We start from the raw sequence: 25,548 nt of genomic DNA, 5'->3' as shown, positions 1-25,548 counted from the left end.
CCAGGCTGGGGTGGCACGTCCCGAGGTCCTAGCCAATCAGTGGCAATGTTGTCACGTTCAGCATCTGATGTCACACAGGTCCCATGATCGCATGCCCATGTGACTTGCAAGTGTGCCTTATTTGAACAGGCGACTGCTGGCCACAGTTGCCTGTGAATAAGTTCTCTTTACTTCACTAGCCTGCATATTGGACTGTGTTTTCTGGTTCTTGGACCTTGATTTGCTCCTTACTATCCTCAACTTCAATGTTTTCCTGGTTTGACCTTGGTTTGGATTTGGATCTGCTTTTGCCTGACGTTTTGGACTCTGACTCGACCACTTGTGTTTGACTTCAGCTTGGTATTGTACTACTCTTTGCCTTCTGATTTTGATCTGTTTGTACTCTCCTGGTTTTGACCTGGTCTGTCCAACTTTGTGTTTATTCTGGTTTTGTATCTCTCTATTCTGGGAGCCTGTCTGTCACTTGGTTTATTATTTTCTCCTAGCCTTCTCGCCTTAGGTCCCAGCCCCTAGTTAGTAAGGGATGGTTGTCCAGATGTAGACTGTCACCTAGGATGGATCGTGAGATTAGGCTGGGGCAATGGTGTAGGTAAGTTAGGGCTCACTGTCCCCTTCCATTTTAAGTGGATTTAAGTGGAGTTGATTGAATATAAGACTTCTACAATGATAGAAAAGATTAAGATTGAAAAAATAGGAAGCAAGTTACTACAAGGAGGGCACACACTCAGAGATGGAGAGGAGCCCTGGCTTGTTGACAAGCCAAGGGGCCTTTTTCCTATAAATCTGCCAAGTGGGTGTTCCCCTTACAATACTGCATGGCCTTTACACTTTAAACAGTAACATAAGGAGGAAGATTTTTGAAGCAGAGACAAATAACCTGCGTGCACGACTTTTGTCTCTGCTTAAAAATTCTTCCTCTGAGCAGACACCTAACAGACCCTATTAAAGTATGGTGCCTTCGGGCTCCGTTTGGCTCAGTTATGTGCCAAGAACGCTGTTGTGAACTGAGCCTAAGACCCCAGCCAATCAACTATTTGAGAAGGCACTGGGGCTCGCAGTAGTGCAGTGGCCTTCTATTTGCTCCTCAAGCACAGCTCTGTCCATTTGACAGCGACTGTGCTAGGCTTCACAGCTCAGCCCCCTTTACTTCGATGGGGCTGGGCTGTACCTAGGCCATGTGACGAATGAACGTGATGTCACATGGCCTAGGGAAAGCTGTGAGAAGGCCACAACGCTACTGTGAGCGCCGGTGCCTTCTCAAACAGTGGATCGGCAAGGTTCCCAGGTGTCGGACCCCCATCAATCCAGAGGGAAAACCCCTTTAATGTCATAATGACAATTTCAGAGCCATGCTACAGATTCCTTTGTAGCACATCTTGCATAAAGTTCAATCACACACTTGCATAGTTTCTATACAATATTAGCTATTGATTACTGGGAAAATATGATTATTTTCTTCATCACCATGTCTAAGTGCCAATAGCCTGAAACTGCATAGGGTTATTGCAAATACAAGATACCTTGTGGGGAACAGGAAATAAGCTTCAGATGCTAATGGAATTCTATTATGATCTAACCATTGTGTGTGCTATTACAATAGGAAAGTAAACCCAACCAAAAAAAATCAAGCAATATAACAAAAGTGACCATGGCGTACTGTAATCTAAAAGTGATAAACATTCATCAAATAGAAGTGTTATGTCCCAAAATGAAGTATTATTTTATGGTGTTCTTGATGTTTTACAAGATAGGAAAATGTTTTGTTCAGCCAAGTGAGCTTTATAATTGCTTATCTTACAAACTGATAAGCTGCAGATTGAATTCTCTATAGAAAATAAATCAATTGTTCCAGTTGTTTCTGAACAATGTGGAAAGGAACTTTTCTTCTGCCTACAAACTTTTTCCAAGTGGAAGTATTTTAATATTTTATCCCCTGCACTTTAACGTGATGGAAAGCTTCTGTTTTTCAATCTACATGCCCTGCATTGTCTTATTGTTTGACAAGTTGAGGTTTCACATTAAATACGCTATGGCAATAAAAAGAAGTTCAAATCAAACCTACATTCACTCAAGTAAACAAACCTTGATGCAATGTTCACGGATGATGGCCTCCTGGTTTCTTAAAGGGAAAATTAACAGTTTAATACAGTAAACCTCTCACGGAAACACAACTTTCCACTACAGTATCATCCCTCACCAGACTATTAACCTTGTGGACTTGTTTTATCTTCAGATTAAAGACAACTGAATGGATTTGCAACAAACTGGATTCATTATGAATTTCACAACATTTTTATGCAAAATAAATCAAACAGATGTTTTATTTGTTTCTGGAAAATCACGTAAAAATGGCACCCAGCGCCATTTTACTGCCATGTTGGCGGGCAAAACCATGAGGAAGAAAAAAGAAGGATGGTCACATGACATGGAGAAAGTGTGTGTGTGTGTGTGTGGGGCTCACCCTAATTTGATCAGAGGCTAGCAGACAGACTGGATCAGCTGATCAGGGGGGACCCATTCATATCTACGGGGCTGTGCACATGAGTGGTGATTTTCACGCATCACTTGTGCGTTGTGTGAAAATCGCAGCATGCTCTATTTTGTGCTTTTTTTTACGCAACGCAGGCCCCATAGTAGTGAATGGGGCTACGTTAAAATTGGAAGCATCTGCAAGCAAGTGCGGATGCGGTGCGATTTTCACGCATGGTTGCTAGGATATGATCGGGATGGGGACCCGATCATTATTATTTTCCCTTATAACATGGTTATAAGGGAAAATAATGTCATTCTTAATACAGAATGCTTAGTAAAATAGGGCTGGAGGGGTTAAAAAAAATAAAAAATTTTTTAACTCACCTTAATCCACTTGTCCGCGCAGCCCGGCTTCTCTTCTTTCTTCTTCTTTCCTGTGCAGGAGGAAAAGGACCTGTGGTGACATCACTGTGCTCGTCACATGGTCCATCACATGATCCATCACCATGGTGATGGATCATGTGACAGACCATGTGCGTGCAAAATGTTTGCACTCGCGCTGAAAAATTGCGCATTTTCCCGTGACGCACCCGCATCTTATCCGGCCCAAATCCATGACGCCCATGTGAAAGAGGCCATACACTTAAAATGGAGGTTACCAGGCTCGTTCTGACAAAACCATTAAAAATGTAGCTTTAATGTGATACAAATCTACCTCACAGGGTTTTTTTTATTTTTTTTGCCATTCTCTGGATCAACTTGCAGGATGACAGGCCGAACTGGATGGACAAATGTCTTTTTTCGGCCTTATGTACTATGTTACTATGTTACAAATGTACAGTACTTAGGTCAAAAAAATAGAAAAAAATAACAGACATACATAGATGTGCAGAAATGTTTTCCTCCCACCAAAAGTGGGGCCAAATTACTTTATTACCTGGAAGCATTGTGTGCTTGCTGCATCTTTTGGCGGGTAGCTGACAGACTTTTGCGTGTCAAAGGCCTCTTACCACCCCCCCGCAGAGTCACTCACCTTCCACCATCTCCGCTGCCACAAGCAGTAGAAGCCTCCACAGCATCAAGTGCAGTATCATCAACGTGATTTTTTCATGTGTTGTACCAGGCTAAGACAAATCAGCAAATGGAGACCTACCGGCTCAACTCCCAGGTTCAGTCCTATCTGGACTCTAGCCTTTATCTGGCACATACTGTGTTCTCTGACCCCATATACTTTTGGGCAGGCAGACTGGAACAGTGACCAGAACTAGCTCCCCCTCCAGTGTACAAAATATAACTTTTGTTAAAATGAACAAGGCATGGATCCGTGAGGATTTACACACTCCTCCGGCTGAAGCCAAGGAATTGATATGTCAATGCAGACAGTGCCCCCTCATACCACTGTCTGCCTACCTACCATCATGTTCTGTACTGTATGGCTGCTGCCACCATCATACCACTGTCTGCCTACCTACCATCATGTTCTGTACTGTATGGCTGCTGCCACCATCATACCACTGTCTGCCTGCCTACCATCATGTTCTGTACAGTGTCGGACTGTGGTACTTACGGCCCACCAGTGTAACTTATTATGGGGGCCCACCTTAGGGCTCCTGCACACTAACTTATTTTATTTCCATGTCTGTACCGTTCACTTCAATGGGGCCGCCCAAAAAAATATAACTCAGTGTGCATTCCGTGTCTGTATGTCCGCATGGGCATTCTGCAAAATGCTAGAACATGTCCTATTACTGTCGGCATTAAAGAGAAGGATAGGACTGTTCTATTAGAGGTCGGCTGGTCTGTGCCGCATAATGTGGAATGCACACACCCGGTATCCATGTTTAGCGGATCCGCAATTTGCAGACTACAACATCCAACGGTCGTGTTCATGAGCCCTTACAGTGATAACAAAGATATTAAAAGATGAAGTATGATCGCAGACATTCACAGCTAAATGCACAAACATACAGTACAGACCAAAAGTTTGGACACACCTTCTCATTCAAAGAGTTTTCTTTATTTTCATGACTATGAAAATTGTAGATTCACACTGAAGGCATCAAAACTATGAATTAACACATGTGGAATTATATACATAACAAAAAAGTGTGAAACAACTGAAAATATGTCATATTCTAGGTTCTTCAAAGTAGCCACCTTTTGCTTTGATTACTGCTTTGCACACTCTTGGCATTCTGTTGATGAGCTTCAAGAGGTAGTCACCTGAAATAGTTTTCACTTCACAGGTGTGCCCTGTCAGGTTTAATAAGTGGATTTCTTGCCTTATAAATGGGGTTGGGACCATCAGTTGCGTTGAGGAGAAGTCAGGTGGATACACAGCTGATGGTCCTACTGAATAGACTGTTAGAATTTGTATTATGGCAAGAAAAAAGCAGCTAAGTAAAGAAAAACAAGTGGCCATCATTAATTTGAGAAATGATGGTCAGTCAGTCCGAAAAATTGGGAAAAATTTGAAAGTAAGGGCTATTTGACCATGAAGGAGAGTGATGGGGTGCTGCGCCAGATGACCTGGCCTCCACAGTCACCAGACCTGAACCCAATCGAGATAGTTTGGGGTGAGCTGGACCGCAGAGTGAAGGCAAAAGGGCCAACAAGTGCTAAGCATCTCTGGGAACTCCTTTAAGACTGTTGGAAGACCATTTCCGGTGACTTCCTCTTGAAGCTCATCAAGAGAATGCCAAGAGTGTGCAAAGCAGTAATCAAAGCAAAAGGTGGCTACTTTGAAGAACCTAGAATATGACATATTTTCAGTTGTTTCACACTTTTTTGTTATGTATATAATTCCACATGTGTTAATTCATAGTTTTGATGCCTTCAGTGTGAATCTACAATTTTCATAGTCATGAAAATAAAGAAGACTCTTTGAATGAGAAGGTGTGTCCAAACTTTTGGTCTGCACTGTACATGTGGCAGGATTTAAACATATATGGATATCCTGCACTTAAGTCAGTCAGAAACAGAACACGTGCAGCGCTCACCAATCACTCATTGGACACATTTGGGACACAAGACACTTATACATGGCTTACATGCCTCTGATGCATATGTCATATACATAGATTATATGTAGCACACACCAATCACACATATAAAACACGCAGTGCACACACACCAATACATTTATGCCTAACCCTATTAAGTGATAAAATATTGAGGCACTCAGTCTGAAAGTTTTGCAATTTAAATGTATTTTTTATTTTTTCATTTTTCTACATCATCCATTTGCCTGTGGTATATTAAGGAATGACAGACTATTTCTGACCAGACGTTTCGGTCACGGTGGACCTTCATCAGTGGTCATGTTATCTATGTATTGGATAGAGGTTTGCCTGAGCTGCATCCAGCGCCCAGGCAAACCTCTATCCAATACACAGATAACATGACCACTGATGAAGGTCCACCGTGACCGAAACGTCTGGTCAGAAGTAATCTGTCATTCCTTAATATACCACAGGCAAATGGATGATGCAGAAAAATGAAAAAATAAAAAATACATTTGAATTGCAAAACTTTCAGACTGAGTGCCTCAATATTTTATCACTTGGATACGGCCTAATAAGCCCTTAATCGGCACCGGTGATACTACTTGAACAGAGTGCGGTTCCTCACTTTTCTACAGATAACCCTATTAAGTAACATAGTAACATAGTACATAAGGCCGAAAAAAGACATTTGTCCATCCAGTTCGGCCTGTTATCCTACAAGTTGATCCAGAGGAAGGCAAACAAATCTGTGAGGTAGAAGCCAATTTTCCCCACTTTAGGGGAATAAAAAATTCCTTCCCGACTCCAATCAGGCAATCAGAATAGCTCCCTGGATCAACGACCCCTATCTAGTAACTATAGCCTGTAATATTATTACACTCCAGAAATACATCCAGGCCCCTCTTGAATTCCTTTATTGTACTCACCATCACCACCTCCTCAGGCAGAGAGTTCCATAGTCTCACTGCTCTTACCGTAAAGAATCCTCTTCTATGTTTGTGTACAAACCTTCTTTCCTCCAGACGCAGAGGATGTCCCCTAATCACAGTCACAGTCCTGGGGATAAACAGATGATGGGAGTGATCTCTGTACTGACCCCTGATATATTTATACATAGTAATTAGATCTCCCCTCAGTCGTCTTTTTTCTAAAGTGAATAACCCTAATTTTGATAATCTTTCAGGGTACTGTAGTTACCCCATTCCAGTTATTACTTTAGTTGCCCTCCTCTGGACCTTCTCCAGCTCTGCTATGTCTGCTTTGTTTACAGGAGCCCAGAACTGTACACAGTACTCCATGTGTGGTCTGACTAGCGATTTGTAAAGTGGTAGGACTATGTTCTTATCACGGGCATCTGTAGCACACTTAAAGGGGTTAAAGGGGTTGTCTCTCACTTCAGCAATTGCCATTTATCATGTAGAGAAAGTTAATACAAGGCCCTTACTAATATATTGTGATTGTCCATATTGGCTCTTTTCCATCACATTATACACAGCACATATCCATGGTTTTGACCACTCTGCAATCCAGCAGCGGTGGCCGTGCTTGCACACTATAGGTAAAGGTGTTGGGCTATGAGCACTTCCAGCCTTTCCCTATAGTGTGTAAGCACGGCCACCACTGCTGGATTACAGGGTGGTAATAACCTGTGTATAATGTGATGGAAAGGAGGCAATATGGACAATACATTAGTAAGTGCCTTGTATTAACTGCATTATAAATGCAATTTACTGAAATGAGACAAACCCTTTAACCACTTTAAGCATAAATGTCTGGCATGAAATTTACCAAATATTAACCTCCTCATATTGTACTTAATCTACATTATAATTAAAAGGCTTGTCCTACCATAATTACCTATTGCCTATCTACAGTGGCATGCCTCGGGTGACACCTGGGCGGGTCCTTTCTCTGCCCCCCCCCCCCCCCAATACTTGACCACATACCTCTTACACACGTTTGATTTCTCAATTTTTCCATCAACCTCCCCATCCTGGTGTCCCCACAGTGTCATCCTGCTGCCACCCTCCGAAACTGTGCCTGTTGTGCCCTCAAATGCCCCTGGTACTATACTGCTGAAAAAATAGTGACCCCAGTAAACATAATTGTAGTCATTTATCAAACTGGTGTAAAGTAGAACTGGATTTCCAAAAGAGCTGTCAAAAATAAAAGGTGGAATCTGATTGGCTGCTATGGGCAACTAAGCCAGTTCTACTTTACACCAGTTTGATAAATTACCCCAAATGTCCTTATAGTGTCCACAGCAATTATAATGTCCCCTAGAGTGCCCCCAGTAATAATAACACCCTATATTGTGCTCCAGGCAATAATGCCTGTATAGTCTTCCCAGAAATAATAGAGTGCCTCCCCAATTATAACGCCCCCAATCTGCCCCTATATAGTAAGTTCCCCCACACTGCCCCCCATAGCAATTTCCCCTACACACAGTAAATTCCGCCATAAAGTAATTTGCCCCACACTGCCCCATATAGCAATTTCCCCCACACTGCCCCCGTACAGTAATTTCCCCCACACTGCTTCCACACAGTAATTTGCACCGCACTGCCCCATACAGTAATTTACCCCACACTGCCCCACACTGTCCTTTTTGCAGCTCCTGAAAGAAGAAGAAAGAAGACAATGCCGGCTGCGAGATCAAGTGGATGAGGTGAGTTAATTTTTTATTATTTTTTAACCCTCAATTGACATTATACTTATCATTCTGTATTAAAGAATGCTATACATGGTTATAATGGAAAATAATAAAATCTACAGAACACCAAATCCAAACCCGAACTTCAGTGAAGAAGTCCGGGTTCGGGTCTGGGTACCACATTCAGTTTTTTCTCATGCACATGCAAAACGCATTGCACTCGCGCAGAAAAAAGGAACATTGGAACGCAATCGCAGGCAAAACTCCATGCCTACTTGCGCCCTGAACGCATCCGCCCCTCACCCGCGATGCCCGTGTGAAAGAGGCCTAAAGGTTTTCTTTGGGTTTAAAAAAAATTTAAAAATTTAAAATTTAAAAACCTGGCACAAATTTTGTGTCAAACTAAAATAGAAATGCTCACCTGTTAAAGGTCTTGTGTCCACTTTTATAGTTATCCTCTATCCACAGGATCGGGGATAACTAAGTGATCCGTGGGGGTCTGAACTGATTGAGTGGCAGGTCGAGCATATGCCCTGCCTCTCCATCCATTCTCTATGGGGTCACTGGAGAAGGCAGAGTACAGCGCTGGCTATTTCCAGTGATCCCAAAGAGAATAAATGGAGCAGCAGGGCGTATGTGTGGCCTGCCACATCATCAAAAAGGGTGAACAGGACCTGTTCTTGGGATCAGTGGGGGTCGCAGAATCAGACCCCACTATTCATATAGTTATGCCCTATGGTGTGGAGAGGATAACTTGAAAACCTGGACAACCCCTTTAAATCCTCCGCCACTCCACCACCAGTATCGCTTTACATGGATGGCAGCAGTGATGCCTGCAAATACGGAATATCATCACTACCGCCATGTAAACCATACGTGTCAATACTGGAGAATGTGACGCACTGTACAGAATATTTCAGTCATAAGTCCAACCCCCTTTGCAGGTCATAACTTTTAACAAAGCCCAAGAAAAAGTGCTAGAGGAGCAACGTGAGCAAAGGGCACACACGGAGGGTCATAACTGAAACAGAGTCATTAGGGTAACCTGAGGCAGGGTAATAGTGGGGATCCTGGAGCAGGGGTAACTAGGGAAGAGAAAAAATTTTAGGGGTGCATTTGGAGTGGGGGCATCTGGAGCTGTGGCACTTATGGGGGTGCACCTAAAGCAGAGGCATTAGGGTCACCTATGGCTGGCCAATATTGGCGATCCAATAACAACAAGGACAGGTGCACGCTGCGATCAAGTCCTCAAACTGATGTTAAAATTGAGAAATTATCAAACATGTCCTACCAGGAGGACATGTCTGAGCCCAAGCACCGCGCCAAGGTTCCTCAAGTAGCTCGGGTCCTAACACTCACCTACCTGAGCCGTATGGGCAATACCAGGGGCCAGTGGGCGAATTACAGGAGTGTGAGGTCTGACTCACAGACAACTCACCAGTTACCTCCAGCATGCAGGGCCGGTGCAAGGATTTTTGCCAACACAAGCGAAGCTCCATTTTGGCCCCCCCCCCCCCTTCACAGCTCACCCGGCCCTGGTCCCGTCTGCAGCAGCTGTCTTCTCCTCTGTTTGGTCCTGGTATCTTCTCTCTGCTTCAGACAATCACTGGTTTGAGGACCGTAGTTTTCACCCTCTAAGACACACCTAGGTTTTAGAGGAGGATAATAAGAAGAAAATATTTTCCATTACACCTCAGGTCAGACCAGCAATTAGACCCCCAATGTTATCAGACCTCAGCTCACAGCCGCAATCAGACCCCTAATGTTAATCAGACCTCAGATCAGATCCCATGTCAGACATCAGCCCCCCATGTCAGACATCATGCCGCCATGTCAGCCATTAGCCCCCCATGTCAGCCATCAGCCCCCATCCATCAGCCCCCCATGTCAGCCATCATGCCCCCATGTCACATTTCTCCCCCTCCATGTCAAATCACCCCCCTATGTCACATCAGCCCTCCATGTCACATTTCTCCCCCACCATGTCACATTTTTCCGCCCTCCCCCAGGGTGCGCCCTAAGGCAGCCGCTTGGTCTGCCTTATGGTAGCACCGGCCCTGCGCAGCATGTAACCATGATAGCGATGGGAGGAGGGAGGAGTTTGAGAGTCCCATTCAAGACTGGCTGGTATGGCCCAGGCCTCACAGGTGCACTTAAATGTAGCCCGTGGATGGAAAAGAGGCACATTTAAATTGGAGTTTATACACCTCCATATACAAGCAAACTAACAAGAATAGCGTGGTGTTAAACAGGTAGGAAGTGCTCAAACCCATATGCAGTTGTGCATATACAGGTCCTTCTAAAAAAATTAGCATATTGTGATAAAGTTCGTTATTTTCTGTAATGTACTGATAAAGATTAGACTTTCATATATTTTAGATTCATTACACACCAACTGAAGTAGTTCAAGCCTTTTATTGTTTTAATATTGATGATTTTGGCATACAGCTCATGAAAACCCCAAATTCCTATCCCAAAAAATTAGCATATCACGAAAAGGTTCTCTAAACGAGCTATTAACCTAATCATCTGAATCAACTAATTAACTCTAAACACCTGCAAAAGATTCCTGAGGCTTTTAAAAACTCCCAGCCTGGTTCATTACTCAAAACCGCAATCATGGGTAAGACTGCCGACCTGACTGCTGTCCAGAAGGCCATCATTGACACCCTCAAGCAAGAGGGTAAGACACAGAAAGAAATTTCTGAACGAATAGGCTGTTCCCAGAGTGCTGTATCAAGGCACCTCAGTGGGAAGTCTGTGGGAAGGAAAAAGTGTGGCAGAAAACGCTGCACAACGAGAAGAGGTGACCGGACCCTGAGGAAGATTGTGGAGAAGGACCGATTCCAGACCTTGGGGGACCTGCGGAAGCAGTGGACTGAGTCTGGAGTAGAAACATCCAGAGCCACCGTGTACAGGCGTGTGCAGGAAATGGGCTACAGGTGCCGCATTCCCCAGGTCAAGCCACTTTTGAACCAGAAACAGCGGCAGAAGCGCCTGACCTGGGCTACAGAGAAGCAGCACTGGACTGTTGCATGTCATTCGGAAATCAAGGTGCCAGAGTCTGGAGGAAGACTGGGGAGAGGGAAATGCCAAAATGCCTGAAGTCCAGTGTCAAGTACCCACAGTCAGTGATGGTCTGGGGTGCCATGTCAGCTGCTGGTGTTGGTCCACTGTGTTTTATCAAGGGCAGGGTCAATGCAGCTAGCTATCAGGAGATTTTGGAGCACTTCATGCTTCCATCTGCTGAAAAGCTTTATGGAGATGAAGATTTCATTTTTCAGCACGACCTGGCACCTGCTCACAGTGCCAAAACCACTGGTAAATGGTTTACTGACCATGGTATTACTGTGCTCAATTGGCCTGCCAACTCTCCTGACCTGAACCCCATAGAGAATCTGTGGGATATTGGGAAGAGAAAGTTGAGAGACGCAAGACCCAACACTCTGGATGAGCTTAAGGCCGCTATCGAAGCATCCTGGGCCTCCATAACACCTCAGCAGTGCCACAGGCTGATTGCCTCCATGCCACGCCGCATTGAAGCAGTCATTTCTGCAAAAGGATTCCCGACCAAGTATTGAGTGCATAACTGAACATAATTATTTGAAGGTTGACTTTTTTTGTATTAAAAACACTTTTCTTTTATTGGTCGGATGAAATATGCTAATTTTTTTAGATAGTAAATTTGGGTTTTCATGAGCTGTATGCCAAAATCATCAATATTAAAACAATAAAAGGCTTGAACTACTTCAGTTGGTGTGTAATGAATCTAAAATATATGAAAGTCTAATGTTTATCAGTACATTACAGAAAATAATGAACTTTATCACAATATGCTAATTTTTTTTAGAAGGACCTGTATATATACAGGGGAGCAAATCCTGCACTTGTGTGGCCTGTTGCTAATGGCGATCCCCAGCAAAAATACATACAGTGGAGGATGCCCGCAGAGGACCACAAGTACCACAAAAAACATCCTACACAAGATAGCAATTATGTGGATGTGATAACCAATATAACAATCTAATAACAACAAGGACAGGTGCACTCTGCGATCTTCCTAAGCCCTCAAACTGATGTTAAAATTAAGAGATTAGCAAACATGTCCTATCAGGAGGACATGTCTGAGGCCAAGCACAACACCAAAGTTTCTCAAGTGGTGATCCTGGAGCAGAGGTATTAGGGGGGCAACTGGAGAAGAGGCAATATTAGGGATGCATTTAGATTGGGTGCATTGATGGGGCATCTGGAGCTGTGGCACTAATAGGGGTGCACCTAAAACAGAGGCATTGGGGGTACCTAGGGCTAAGTCCCCCCCCAATGCCACTCTTAACTCTGCAGAGAGCAGCACACATACACAGATCTGAGTTTGCTATAAACAAATCCCCTATACCTCCCTTACAGTCTGCTACAGCTCACTACTGTCACACACCTGAGAATTCAGCCCAGCACCGCAGAGGAGTCCTTCTCTCCAGCAACCACAGTTTTCTGACAGCAGGGAGGGCAGGAGGATGGCCAGACATGTTCTCTCCTTCTTCACTGCCAGCAGCCTAGGAAGTTTAGAAGATACTGTGTGGCTTACTGTACAATTTACACCAGTAGGAGACTGCATCGCTATACTGCCACCTAGTGGCTACAATAATTATCTCTCCTGAGAAACGATAGAAATAATTACTCCTCCATCTTATCTCCGGGCACAGGAGACTGGGGGCCTACCGAGGAATCCCCCGTCTCCCCGGTTTGCCAGTCCGAGCCTGGTTCTGTAGTATATGGCTGTTGCTGCTGCCACTGCTGCAGTTGCTATTCCCTGCTGCTGGTCTCCTACTGTTACTACAATTACCTCTACACATCCCCACTACTACCACTAAACAGGGGTTCACCGCCAATGAGGCGAGGTGAGGCGATTGCCTCAGGCGGCACTCTTCTCTGCATATTCAACTGTATCGCTGTTTTCTGCCTGTTGCACATCAGAGGCCGGTGTCATCATCATTATGCTGCCTGAGTCGGGCTACATACAGCTCAAGGCAAAGACCGGATGAATTGTGTCCTGCACCACATTGCTGATGGTAGAATGGAGGTAAGTATTTGAGTTTATTATTTTCATTTGGCAGCATGCTGTTGGGCCACAATTAGGTGAGGGGGGTCATTATTTTGTAACTGGGGGAAGCAGTATGGAGACATCTCTAAAAAGGGGCATTTTTGTACTGGCACACATTATAAGGGGGCCACTATGGGGACATTTGTTCTTCTGCGGGCACTAAAAGGGGATTTTTTTTGTACCTCCACACGTTACAAGGGATTATCTTTTGTATTGGCACAATTAAGGGGGGCATCTTTCTGTACTGGCACACATTATAAGGGAGCATTTTTGTTTTGGCACACATTGTAATGGGGAATTATTTTACTGGCGAACATAACGGGCCATTTTTTTTGTTCTGGCAGACATTATAAGGGTATTTTTTGTACAGGCACACATTATAGGGGGAATTATTACTACTGGTGGACTACGTGGAGCATGATTGCGAGTATGGGCAATGAGGGACATTATTACTATTTGGGGCAAAGGTATCACATAGTGCACTCTGGCAGAGACTTGTTGTTAAGACTTGTGGGAGGACTGTAGGGTAGTGGGAGGGTACCTTGGTACTGTATCAGCTTAGCACAATTATTTTTGGAGGACACTATGTTTACAGTACCATAAGTATCAGGGGCAGTATTTGCTGGGCAAAGTTATTTTTTAGAGAGCTATGTGCTAGTAATTATTGAAGGGAGCACTATCTGTGTTACCAGTATTTTCCGAGGGACTGTTTCTGCAGTATAGTATTGGGGAGCACAGTGGGTATAGTATGACGGGTAGCCAGATGAAGTGTTCAGAAATTGGGAAGGATGATTGAAAATAGGAAACTAAGATGTCCGTGTACCAAACTATGCAGAGACAAGAAATGCCTGAAAGAAATCATCATGGCGGTCTGCTCTGAATGGAGAAAATAAGGAAATAAAACATATACATCAATGGAGACTTCACTGGATGTAATAGGTATATGGCGCTGTATTACCCTGTTTATTTTGTAGTGTTGTATGTGATGGTTTCCAAATATATCTTTAACAGTAGGTCTAGAGGGAAAGGGTTAGGTTAAGAATTTGTCATGGGGGGGTACCATTTCAGTTTTCGCCTCAGCCAGCAGAAAGGCTAGGGGCAGCCCTGGCCTCAAACAGCCACACATGCATCTACTGCTTTGACTGTTCCATGCTGTGCTGCTACCACTGCGGCTACTATTGTGGCCACATGCCACTATTACCCTACCATTTCCACAACCACACAGTACTGCTGCTTCTCCCAATTAAAAATAATTTTTCCAATGCCTTTCAGAACAAGCCTCTTTCTTCTGACAATAAACACTTTTGCATACATACCTTAAATATAGGCAGGCCTTCTACCGCCATTGAGGTATAATTTTTGGACGCTTGGTCCCAACAAACCACAGTTTTTTTCCGATAACACCATGTGTGTTTAAGAACCATCTCTCTCGATAAGGTACAATTTTTGGAAAGCTTTCTAATATGAAAAAGCATACCACATGCGATGGTGCAGTGTGTTTTAAACTTAAATTTCACTCTGACAATCTTTTCTATTGTTGTCATTGCGTTCAAGAGCTAAAATGCAGAGGAGGTGGAGAAAGAGCAACAATTCTTTTAAAAAATGTAAAAATATATATTTTCATAAAAAAATCCTAGTCCTAACTAGTCTTAGACCATTTGTTGACCTTCAACTATCTGCTAATTTTGTTAAGGACTCCAATTTCCCACAATACAAATTCAATGCAATGCAACATGGTAGCAAAACATTTCATAGGTTGCAGGTACCAACACAACCACTGTTTGGAACACCAAAAAAAAAATCTAATACATTTCCTAAAATTAAAATTAAAATTCTCAAAGCAAGTCACCGTACATTTTGCTACCATAGTAGTGTGTATCTCCAACCTCATGAAGAGCCTGTAAAGAATGCCACTGAAGCAAGAGTCAGGATGTTGCTAAGCAACTAACCCAGGTGATGGATCTAATATCTAGCAATAGAAGCAGCAAGGCAAAAGAACAGGTATAGTTTTGGACTGACATTTGGTATTCTTTGAAAGGACACCCCCCCCTTCCCCCCCCCCCCCGTCCATATCAATACCATAAGACAGTCGAAAGGGTGGAATTGTGTTTTGCAGTCCGCAAATTGCAGATCCGCTAAAAAAAACGGACAATGTTCCATATGGAATCCGTTTTTTTTTTGGGGGGGGGGGGATCCATATTGTAACAATGCCTATCCTTGTCAGCAAAACGGACAAGAATAGGGCATGTTCTATCTTTTTTACGGGGCTACGGAATGGACATACAGCACATGGCGTGCTGTCTGCATTTTTTGCGGACCCATTGAAATGAATGGGTCCGCATCCTATCCGCAAAAAAAAAAAGAATGGACATGGAAACAAAATGCGTTCATGTGAATGTAGCCTGAATGTAGAATGTAGTAGAGTACTTTCCTATTTTTTTTTTGCGGACCCATTGAAATGCATCGTTCCGCATACGGTCCACAAAATAAACGGACTGGGCACAGAAAGATAACACGTTCGTGTGTATGAGGCCTTAGACTGCATCGATCTGTGAAGGTTAGGCAGTTGGCTGCAGCTGAAACACCAACCCTCAACAGTTCAGTCTGCTAAAAGAGAATGGAATAGCACAAAACACAGCAATCAATCCATTTCTAATTATTAAGTTTGTCTCCATATGTGTTTAATTAACGGAATCTGACTACAAACAGTCCTCTTTGTAGTCAGGTTCTGTTAGCAAATGTTCTGTCTGTTTTGCAGTTGTTGTTTTTTTTTAAATATGTGATGAAATTCTGTTTTTAACCTAACACAAGGAGTGCTGGAGAACCTTCATGATTTTTATCCTGTGCATCTACAATACCTGGCTAGTGACCTAGCTCTCCAAATCTCCAAGTAACGATCTCATCCCACAAGGAGGGTTCAACTACAACTGAGGGCATATGCAGCTGACAAAGAATGAAACTGAATGGAGGGCTAATGGTCATGGCAGCATGGTGGCTCAGAAGATGCTGGTACCTGGCAGTTCTGGGGTCCTGGTTTCAAACCTGATCAAGGACAAAATCTGTATGGCATTTGTGTGTTCTCTCCATGTTTGTGTGGGTTTCCCTCAAGTACTCCTGTTTCCTCCCACACTCGAGTGACATACTGATAGGGAACTTAGATTGTGAGCTCCACTGGGGACAATAAGTGATATCTGCAAAGAGCTGTGGAATATGTCAGCGCTATCAGTAAGCAAAATAAATAAAAATAATAACGGTGGCAGAAGCAGGCTATACATAGGAGAGCTCAGTGACTTTACCAGCAGCCCCTTGCTCCTATCAGCACAGTAAAAATGGTACTGCCAAGACTTCACTGGCTTGTTGACCTCCAACACCTGTTGTCTTCTGCTGTAGGCCACTGCTGTAACTTGTTAATTAGACCCATGTAATTTAACTTCACTTTCCCTGAACAATGAACCAGGTCCCAATATGTCATGGGTGGACTGGGAACTTAAAGTGGCTCTGGAAAAAATAAAAATAAAAATGGCCCCATGTTGTAGGCAGGTCCAAATTGACAGAAGGCAAGGCCAATATAAGTAGGCAAGGCAAACATAAGTAGCTGGAGCCTGTTCTGCCAGCCAGGTACATAAGTACCAGATGTTCCTAACATGAATTAATACTGAGAGCATCAGACAGGCGGCCATGAGGAGGGCATGGGTTGCCCCCTGGGCATCGGCACACCGGTACATTTCCCTGTAGGGTATATGGCCAGTCTGCCCCTGCATGGTTCCCAAAGTTAAATACAGATATACCACTCTCACCTTTGCTCTGTTTTGGTAACGGACTCAAATTTCACAATTCCCAAACGAAACCAATTCACTACAATATAATAACATGCTTAGGTTTAGCCTTAAGACTACCTGCACATGCTGCGGATTTCAGAAAAACGGCAGTGTAATACAGTACCAGTAAAATGTATGAGATTAGATTTTGCTTATTTCGTTCTGTGAAGAAATTGACCAGTCATGAGTATTTTGAATTCCATGGCATGCCAAATCATGTAGAATAGACATCTCATGACACAATGTAACAGTAGTGGTAGTAGCAGCAGGCCACAGTTCTAACTCACTTTCAGTAACCTTGACCTTATTATTGAGGATGACAAAGAGGATGACATTGTGGACTGGATGGCTCACTCCTCCTCTCAGTCACAGCAGGATGATGTTGATGTAATTTCTGAGTCAGACACCATGCCTCGGAGACAGGGATCACAACTTTTCTCCTGCTCCGTCTCCAGCAAGCCCCAGAAAAGCTTTATAGCTGCATCATCTCTGTCTTCACTGCCCCCTCCTAGTGGGGAGCTTACTTTTTTTCTAAGAAGAGGCTAAAAAAACAAACAAAAAAAAAAAACACATGTTATACAGTCATGTGAAAAAATTAGGACACCCTTTGAAAGCATGTGGTTTTTTGTAACATTTTTAATAAAAGGTTATTTCATCTCCGTTTCAACAATACAGAGTGATTAAAGTAATCCAACTAAACAAAGAAAACTGAAGAAAAGTCTTTTCAAGATCTTCTGTAAATGTCATTCTACAAAAATGCCTATTCTAACTGAGGAAAAAGATAGGACACCCTTGCCCCTAATAGCGAGTGTTACCTCCTTTGGCTGAAATAACTGCAGTGAGACGGTTCTTGTAGCCATCTACCAGTCTTCGACATCGGTCTGAGGAAATTTTACCCCACTCCTCAATGCAGAACTTTTTCAGCTGTGAGATGTTTGAGGGGTTTCTTGCACGTACAGCCCTTTTCAAGTCACCCCACAGCATCTCAATGGGATTCAAATCTGGACTTTGACTTGGCCATTCCAGGACTCTCCATTTCTTCTTTTTCAGCCAATCTTTGGTTGATTTACTAGTATGTTTTGGGTCATTGTCATGTTGCATGGTCCAGTTCCGCTTCAGCTTTAATTTTCTAACTGATGGTCTCACATGTTCTTCAAGCACCTTCTGATACACAGTAGAATTCATTGTGGATTCTATGATGGTGAGCTGACCAGGTCCTGCTGCAGCAAAGCAGCCCCAAACCATGACACTTCCACCTCCATGCTTCACAGTTGGTATGAGGTTCTTTTCTTGGAATGCTGTGTTTGGTTTACACCAAACATGTCCTCTGCTGTTGTGTCCAAATAATTCAATTTTGGACTCATCTGTCCAAAGAACATTATTCCAGAAGTCCTGGTCTTTGTCAACTTTATCTCTGGCAAATGTCAGTCTGGCCTCGATGTTTCTCTTGGAAAGCAAAGGTTTCCTCCTTGCACACCTCCCATGCAAGTTAAACTTGTACAGTCTCTTTCTGATTGTAGAGGCATGTACTTCTACATCAACAGTAGCCAGAGCCTGCTGTAGTTCTCGAGATGACACTTTAGGGTTTTTGGAGACCGCTTTTAGCATCTTGCGGTCTGCTCTTGGGGTGAACTTGCTGGGGCGACCAGTCCTGGGCATGTTGGCAGTTGTTTTGAAAGCCCTCCACTTGTAGACTATCTTCCGGACAGTGGAATGGCTGATTTCAAAATCTTTTGAGATCTTTTTAAATCCCTTCCCAGACTCATAGGCTGCTACAATCTTTTTTCTGAAGTCCTCTGACAGCTCTTTTGCTCTCACCATGGTGCTCACTCTCACTTCAACAGTCAGGAGCACACCAAACTAAATGTCTGAGGTTTAAATAGGGCAAGCCTCATTCAACATGCAGAGTAACGATCTACTAATTATGTGCACCTGGTGTGATATACCTGTGTGAGATCTGAGCCAATTTAAGAGGGAATACATGTGAGGGTGTCCTATCTTTTTCCTCAGTTAGAATAGGCATTTTTGTAGAATGACATTTACAGAAGATCTTGAAAAGACTTTTCTTCAGTTTTCTTTGTTTAGTTGGATTACTTTAATCTCTCTGTATTGTTGAAACGGAGATGAAATAACCTTTTATTAAAAATGTTACAAAAAACCACATGCTTTCAAAGGGTGTCCTAATTTTTTCACATGACTGTATAAGATACTCAATAGAGTATCCCCGTTGATGAGTGAGAACAGTCAGTGTCAGTGTTTGGACTGCCATGAGAAAACGGTTCAGGGGGTGGTAGGGAACACATGCATATCTGTGTTGGTGGTAGTGGCACTTGTAGCAGGGGTGGTAGTAGTAGCAGTGGAGGCCTTGGCAACACTGTTACTTGAGGCAAATACAGAGCAAGGAATTGGGAGGGGGCCAAGGATCCCACAATGACATATCAAAGTTTGATAAAAGTGTCAGAATGGGTGTGGATTATGATTATGATTGTGCGTTGGACAGGACCTGGGTGCAAGAACTGAAGAGGAGGTGATGTCAGAGGAGGGTGGTAGCTGCTGCAGAAACAACATAGGGCCAAACCTCCCCAAAAACATTTTGTGCAAGATCTGCAGGCTTAAAATAAGCCGTTGTTCAGACACAAACATAGGCACCATGACTCAATTGCAGCACACGAGGCAGCATCACCAGATCCTGTGGGAAAACAGAAATGGCTGCCAGCTAGCGGAACAACAGTATCCTCTTCTCACTGTCTCCTTTGTGGTGGCCAGGACACATGCACATGCAGTATGGTGTCCTTATCACCATCATCATCAGTTACTGCTTCTTCAACTCAGATTAATCATCTACGTCATCAGCCATCGATAACAGAATGTATGACCAGGAAATAAATCTACACGCCCAGCAATCCAGTGGTGTTTCAAGAGGAAGAAGCCGTCCCACAGAAGTAAATGAGGACACCATATTTGTAACATATGAGGACACCACTGCAAGCAGGTAAACAGAGCAGAGAAAGCAGCACTCATATGAGGGCTGCTTTCTCTTCAAATAGCTAATCAGTAGGGGTGCCAGCTTTGATCAGCAAATACCCTGTCTAACTCAGACTCCAATGCTCAACCATACAGAATCTAATCTTTTTGGGCTCTTTGATTTTTCTCTATCTCTTTTTTGAGAACTGTAGAGATGGTGAGGTCTTTCTTTTTTCAGAGAAGGTTTTTCTCTGTATCTTTAGTCCAGTTTTGTGAGGAGTGGAGCACATGAGCAACCTCTTACTTCCTCTGCTATACTAGAACTCACCAGTAGAGATGGCCTTGCGGGTTGCCCAGCGGTCATTTCGCGGCGAACTTTACTTGTTCGCGATTCGACGAACATGCGAACATATGGCGATATTCGCACGCGCCTTATTTATTTGCATAGCGCTGAACTTTGACTTATGACACATCGATCAGGGGGGACAGGACAGCCAAGTGAGATGATTCAGCTCATGGACATACCCCCTACCTTATAAATAAACCTGATCTGGTCACCATTTTACATTCAGTCTTTTGCCAGTGTAGGGAGAGGTTGCTGTGTGGAGCAGGGACAGGCTGTTAGGGACACCAAACGCTAGCTAATAGGGCCACAAAAGTCCTTTTAAGTACTGGTATAGGTGTGCTATCGATAGGTGTGACTTACTGAGGAGTGTTATATACTTATAATATACTTTTTAACATAGAAAGTATATTATGGTGCATTTGTATTGTGCAGCAGTTGTGTGCGGTTCTGCTGCGATACCGCAGCTATACAGATGGACAAACTCTATTGGGACAACTAATTGCAACTGGTGTGATATACCAATTGCCCCCCCCAAAAAATCTGATTGATGCAGGGATGTTACTGTATTTTTCGCCGTATAAGACACACTTTTTTGCCCCCAAAAGTGGGGGGGAAGTAGCAGTGCGTCTTATGGGGCGAATGCTGCTGATTTTGCCGAGTTTTCAATGATACACCCGTCGCGATGCCGCACGGCTGGTGTATCAGCTGTGAGGGAGGAGGGGCTGGGGGCCGGCATCTGCTTTTATAATGACAGCGGGGCCCGTATTCTACTACACGGGCCCCGCTCACTGTATAATCGTATCTCTAATAGTTAATTGTTATGTATATAATCGCATAATGAGGGCTGTGTATTACTTACAACTACAAGCGCTCGCCGCTCGGTAGGTAGCAGAGAGGAGGGAGGAGGCAGGCCGGGAGGACAGGCGCTGGCAGTGTGAGTCATACGTCACGCTCCTGCGCCACCCACTTTATGAATGAAGCAGGCGGCATGGGCGCATGACGTATGACTCACGCTGCCAGCGCCTGTCCTCCCGGCCTGCCTCCTCCCTCCTCTCTGCTACCTACCGAGCGGCGAGCGCTTGTAGTTGTAAGTAATACACAGCGCTCATTATGCGATTATATACATAACAATTAACTATTAGAGATACGATTATACAGTGAGCGGGGCCCGTGTAGTAGAATAGTCACTGCACGGGCCCCGCTGTCATTATAAAAGCAGATGCCGGCCCCCAGCCCGTGTATTGAGGGTCATTAACTACAGAGACACTTATGGAGGGGATCTGTGGATGACACATAGCATAAAATGCTATATATGTGTCATCCACAGATCCCCCCATAACTGTCATACGCAGATCCTCATAACAGTGCCATCCAGAGAGCCCAATAAGAGCCACCCACAGATCCCCCATAAGTGTCACCCACAGATCCCCCATAAGTGTCACCCACAGATCCCCCATAAGTGTCACCCACAGATCCCCCATAACAGTGCGTCACCCACAGATCCCCCATAACAGTGCGCCATCCACAGATCCCCCATAACAGTGCCATCCACAGACCACAATTAGTTCAAAACCCACCAAAAGCACACCTTTTGGTTCAAAATATTATTTTTCTTATTTTCCTCCTCAAAAACCTAGGTGCGTCTTATGGGCCGATGCGTCTTATAGGGCGAAAAATACGGTATATACCTATAATATCATTTCTATATAGTGCATTTGTATTGTGCAGCAGTTGTGTGCGGTTCTGCGGAGATACCGCAGCTATACAGAGGGACACACGCCATTGGAACAACTAACTGCAACTGGTGTGATATACCAGTTGCCCCCCAAAAAATCTGATTGAGGCAGGGGTGCAATATACCTAGAATATAATCTATATAGTGCATTTACATAGTGTAGCATTTGTGTGCGGTTCTGCTGAGATATCGTAGCTATATAGAGGGACAAATGCCATTGGAACAACTAATTGCAACTGGTGTAATATACCAGTTTCCCCCCCAAAAAATGTGGTTGAGGCAGGGGTGCAATATAGATATAATATAATTTCTATATAGGCATTTGCGTGCAATTCTGCTGAGATACCGCAGCTATACAAAGGGACAAACATCATTAGAACAACTAATTGCAACTGGTGTGATATACCTGTTCCCCCCAAAAAAAATCTGATTGAGGCAGGGGTGCGATATACCTAGAAAATAATCTATATAGTGCATTTGTATAGTGCAGCATTTGTGTGCGGTTCTGCTGAAATACTGCAGCTATACAGAGGGACAAACGTCATTGGAACAACTAATTGCAACTGGTGTAATATACCATTTGTCCCCCTCCCCCCCCCAAAAAAAAAAAAATGATTACGGGGATATACCTGCTTCCACAAATACTGCTCTTCTATAGGGACTTTGTCACAGGGTTATTTTGAAAATGACAGGCAGAGGAAGAGGCATGCCGTTCTGCTGGGTGGTAGGGTCGGGCAGGTGCACCAGGCCAGAGCCTAAGTGGGAAGTTGGAGAAGGTGCACGCGATTACGTCAAAGGACGCATCAGAGTTGGTTGAGTGGCTCACTCAGCCTTCCACTTCTGTACCCTCCTCATCCTCTGTATCTGCACCCTCCTCACTCTCTGCTGTGTGCACCCCCAAAGACACCACCACCAACACCACCATAGCCCCTCCACTCGAGTCAGAGGAATTATTTTCCCATCAATTCCCAGACCTTACCGATGCACAGCCATTCTTGGCATCGGATGAGGAAGAGGAGGTAGCAACGGCCGCCACCCAGCGGTCTGACGACAGTACCCAGATCAGCCCAAGAAGGGTGGTCCCCGCTGTTTGTGCCTTCTCCGAGATCTCTAATATCAGTGGTGGTGAAGGTGATGATGATGACGTGTCGATGGATGGAGAGGAAGAGGAGGGGAGTTCAGAGGGAGAGATGGAGCAGCAGATAGGGAGGAGAAGGAGGAGAAGTGGGCAGAACTTACAGTGCACAGGAGGCAAAAAGCAGACTGCAAATGTATCTGGAGCGAGCCATCCACCATGCACGGTCACATCTTATGCTCCCAGGATGCAGACACATGGCTCCGCAGTGTGGGCTTTTTTTTAGCTTGTCAGCTGATTATAATAATGTCGCAAAGGAAAGAAGAGACAGGATGCAGCGCCTCATGTGTGTTGCTGCTTAATGTGAGATAATGATAAATAATCAGTTGCGCTTACCCTCAAATGTTGTGAGAAGCCACAACTGCCTACGGGATGACTGCTCTGCTGCCAAGGTTCTTGCCCGTGCTGCCAAAGTGGTTGGGATGAGAAAAATCATAGAGGAGTGGAAGGAAGAAATCAGAACCTTTGTATCGGCACAGTATTTCTTTATTAAAACAGGTCTATGCGTTTCAAGGCCGGAGTGCCCACTTCGTCAGGACAGTATTACAGAAGACATTTACAAACAGTGTTTTTTAAAAAGACAATTTTGGCGCGCAGGCCAGAGAATAGGAGGGGAAAGGGGCCGGTCATGGGCGTGTTTCTGCATAATGATTATGTTTAAATATTAAATGTGAAACATAGAACTCTAATACTAGATGTTCATTACTATATATTAGGTTATTTTTTTATTTTTATTTCTTTTTTCTTCCCTTGCTTGCTAAGGTTGGCGGTAAGTTTATGCCCACGGCATGTGTTGCGATCGTGCTTCCAGTGTGGTGCGGGATGCTGCACTGTGTGTGTGGTTCAAACAATATTGCAGTATGTATCCAGAGTCCATAGTGACAGTTCCTAGTAAGGGTTTCTCATAGCGAACAAAGGGGGGGGGGGGGGAGGGTGAGGAAGGGCTACGGTGCTCACCCATTTACATTTATTATATTTATTACATGTAGGAAAGTATTTGGGAGTGCCCATCCTCAGCGTGCACATGCAGCTCTCTAGCCGTGAGCTCTGAACACCGCGTATATTCCCTTGATCGTCTCTATAAGGAAGTAGCAAAGGAATATTGGATGCAATGTTCAACCATGTGGCAATAGAGTATCTACTGTATATTTAAAAGCCTAAAAGCCTGTATGCACATTATGACTACGTGTGTATGCTGTAATGTTGTGGACCAAGATGAGGGGTGTTTGTTGGGGTCAGGATAATATAAGTGGAAACAGAATAATAGTGGGGTGCTGGGTCATATTTATTACTAGTAACAGGATACTATAGGTGAAGCCAGTGAAGGGCCGGCCAACAGTACCTAGATCCCATGGGGACTGAGCTATATTTATTTATTTACAGGTATCGGGGTCCTAGAACTGAAGCCAGCATGGTGTCCGCCAGCAAAGTGGGGGGTATATTAAGTGCTGGATCATATTCTATCTGTTTTTCTATGTGATGGGTGTTCTGTACCTCTGAACGCCACATTACTGATTGTATTTATGTATATGTGCGCATACGTATATGCACAAACCAGTACATACATACGCGCATACACACGTATTTGCCTATAGGGAGACATAAGTGTTCATCAAGTTGGATCGATATGTTTGATAATTCCCGATACACATATTTTGCCACATTCAATAAAGTAAAATGAGGAATTACACACCCCAGAAACAATATAATTTCTATATATAAAAAATATTTTTAAAAACATAAAAAAAACAAATAGATAAAATAGAGTCAGTTCAATCAGATGGATTGAGCCAGCAGGGTCACAAGATAATTGTTTAAAGTATACCTGGTAGATAAAGGGCCATCGGTGTACAATATGATTTTATAAAGTGATTTTATTTTATTATAGTTTTGCTAATTTCATTTAGTCCATAGGGTACTAAGGTATCAAGTTGGTAGATCCAATAACTTCTCTTTTTTGTAGGTTACTGAATCTATTAAATGTGTTATCAGGAATGTAATCAATGGGAGTGATTTTTATTGCATGACCTTCTTTATCAGGTGTAGATGCACAGTGTCTGGCGAGGCCATGCTTAAAATATTGTGTTATATCTGTGTTGGTTCCGTCTGCAGTGCAGTACCTATGTCGTGCGTCCCATGTACTGCAGCCCGCCATTGCATTCAATAAGATGCATTACAAACGTGGACTGGCATGTCATATGATGTTTTATTTCAAATGTTGCCCCATTTTTATTTGACGTGAAACTCGTAAAATTGTGCGTAATAGCTTTACAACATAGACAGCCTTTTGTTCCACATTTGAAGCTTCTGTTTTTTTGGGGG

Source organism: Bufo gargarizans, chromosome 5, assembly GCF_014858855.1.
Source record: "Bufo gargarizans isolate SCDJY-AF-19 chromosome 5, ASM1485885v1, whole genome shotgun sequence".
NCBI classification, from domain to species: Eukaryota; Metazoa; Chordata; class Amphibia; order Anura; family Bufonidae; genus Bufo; species Bufo gargarizans.
The sequence above is the reverse complement of the archived record's forward strand: the minus strand, read 5'-3'. Positions refer to the sequence as shown.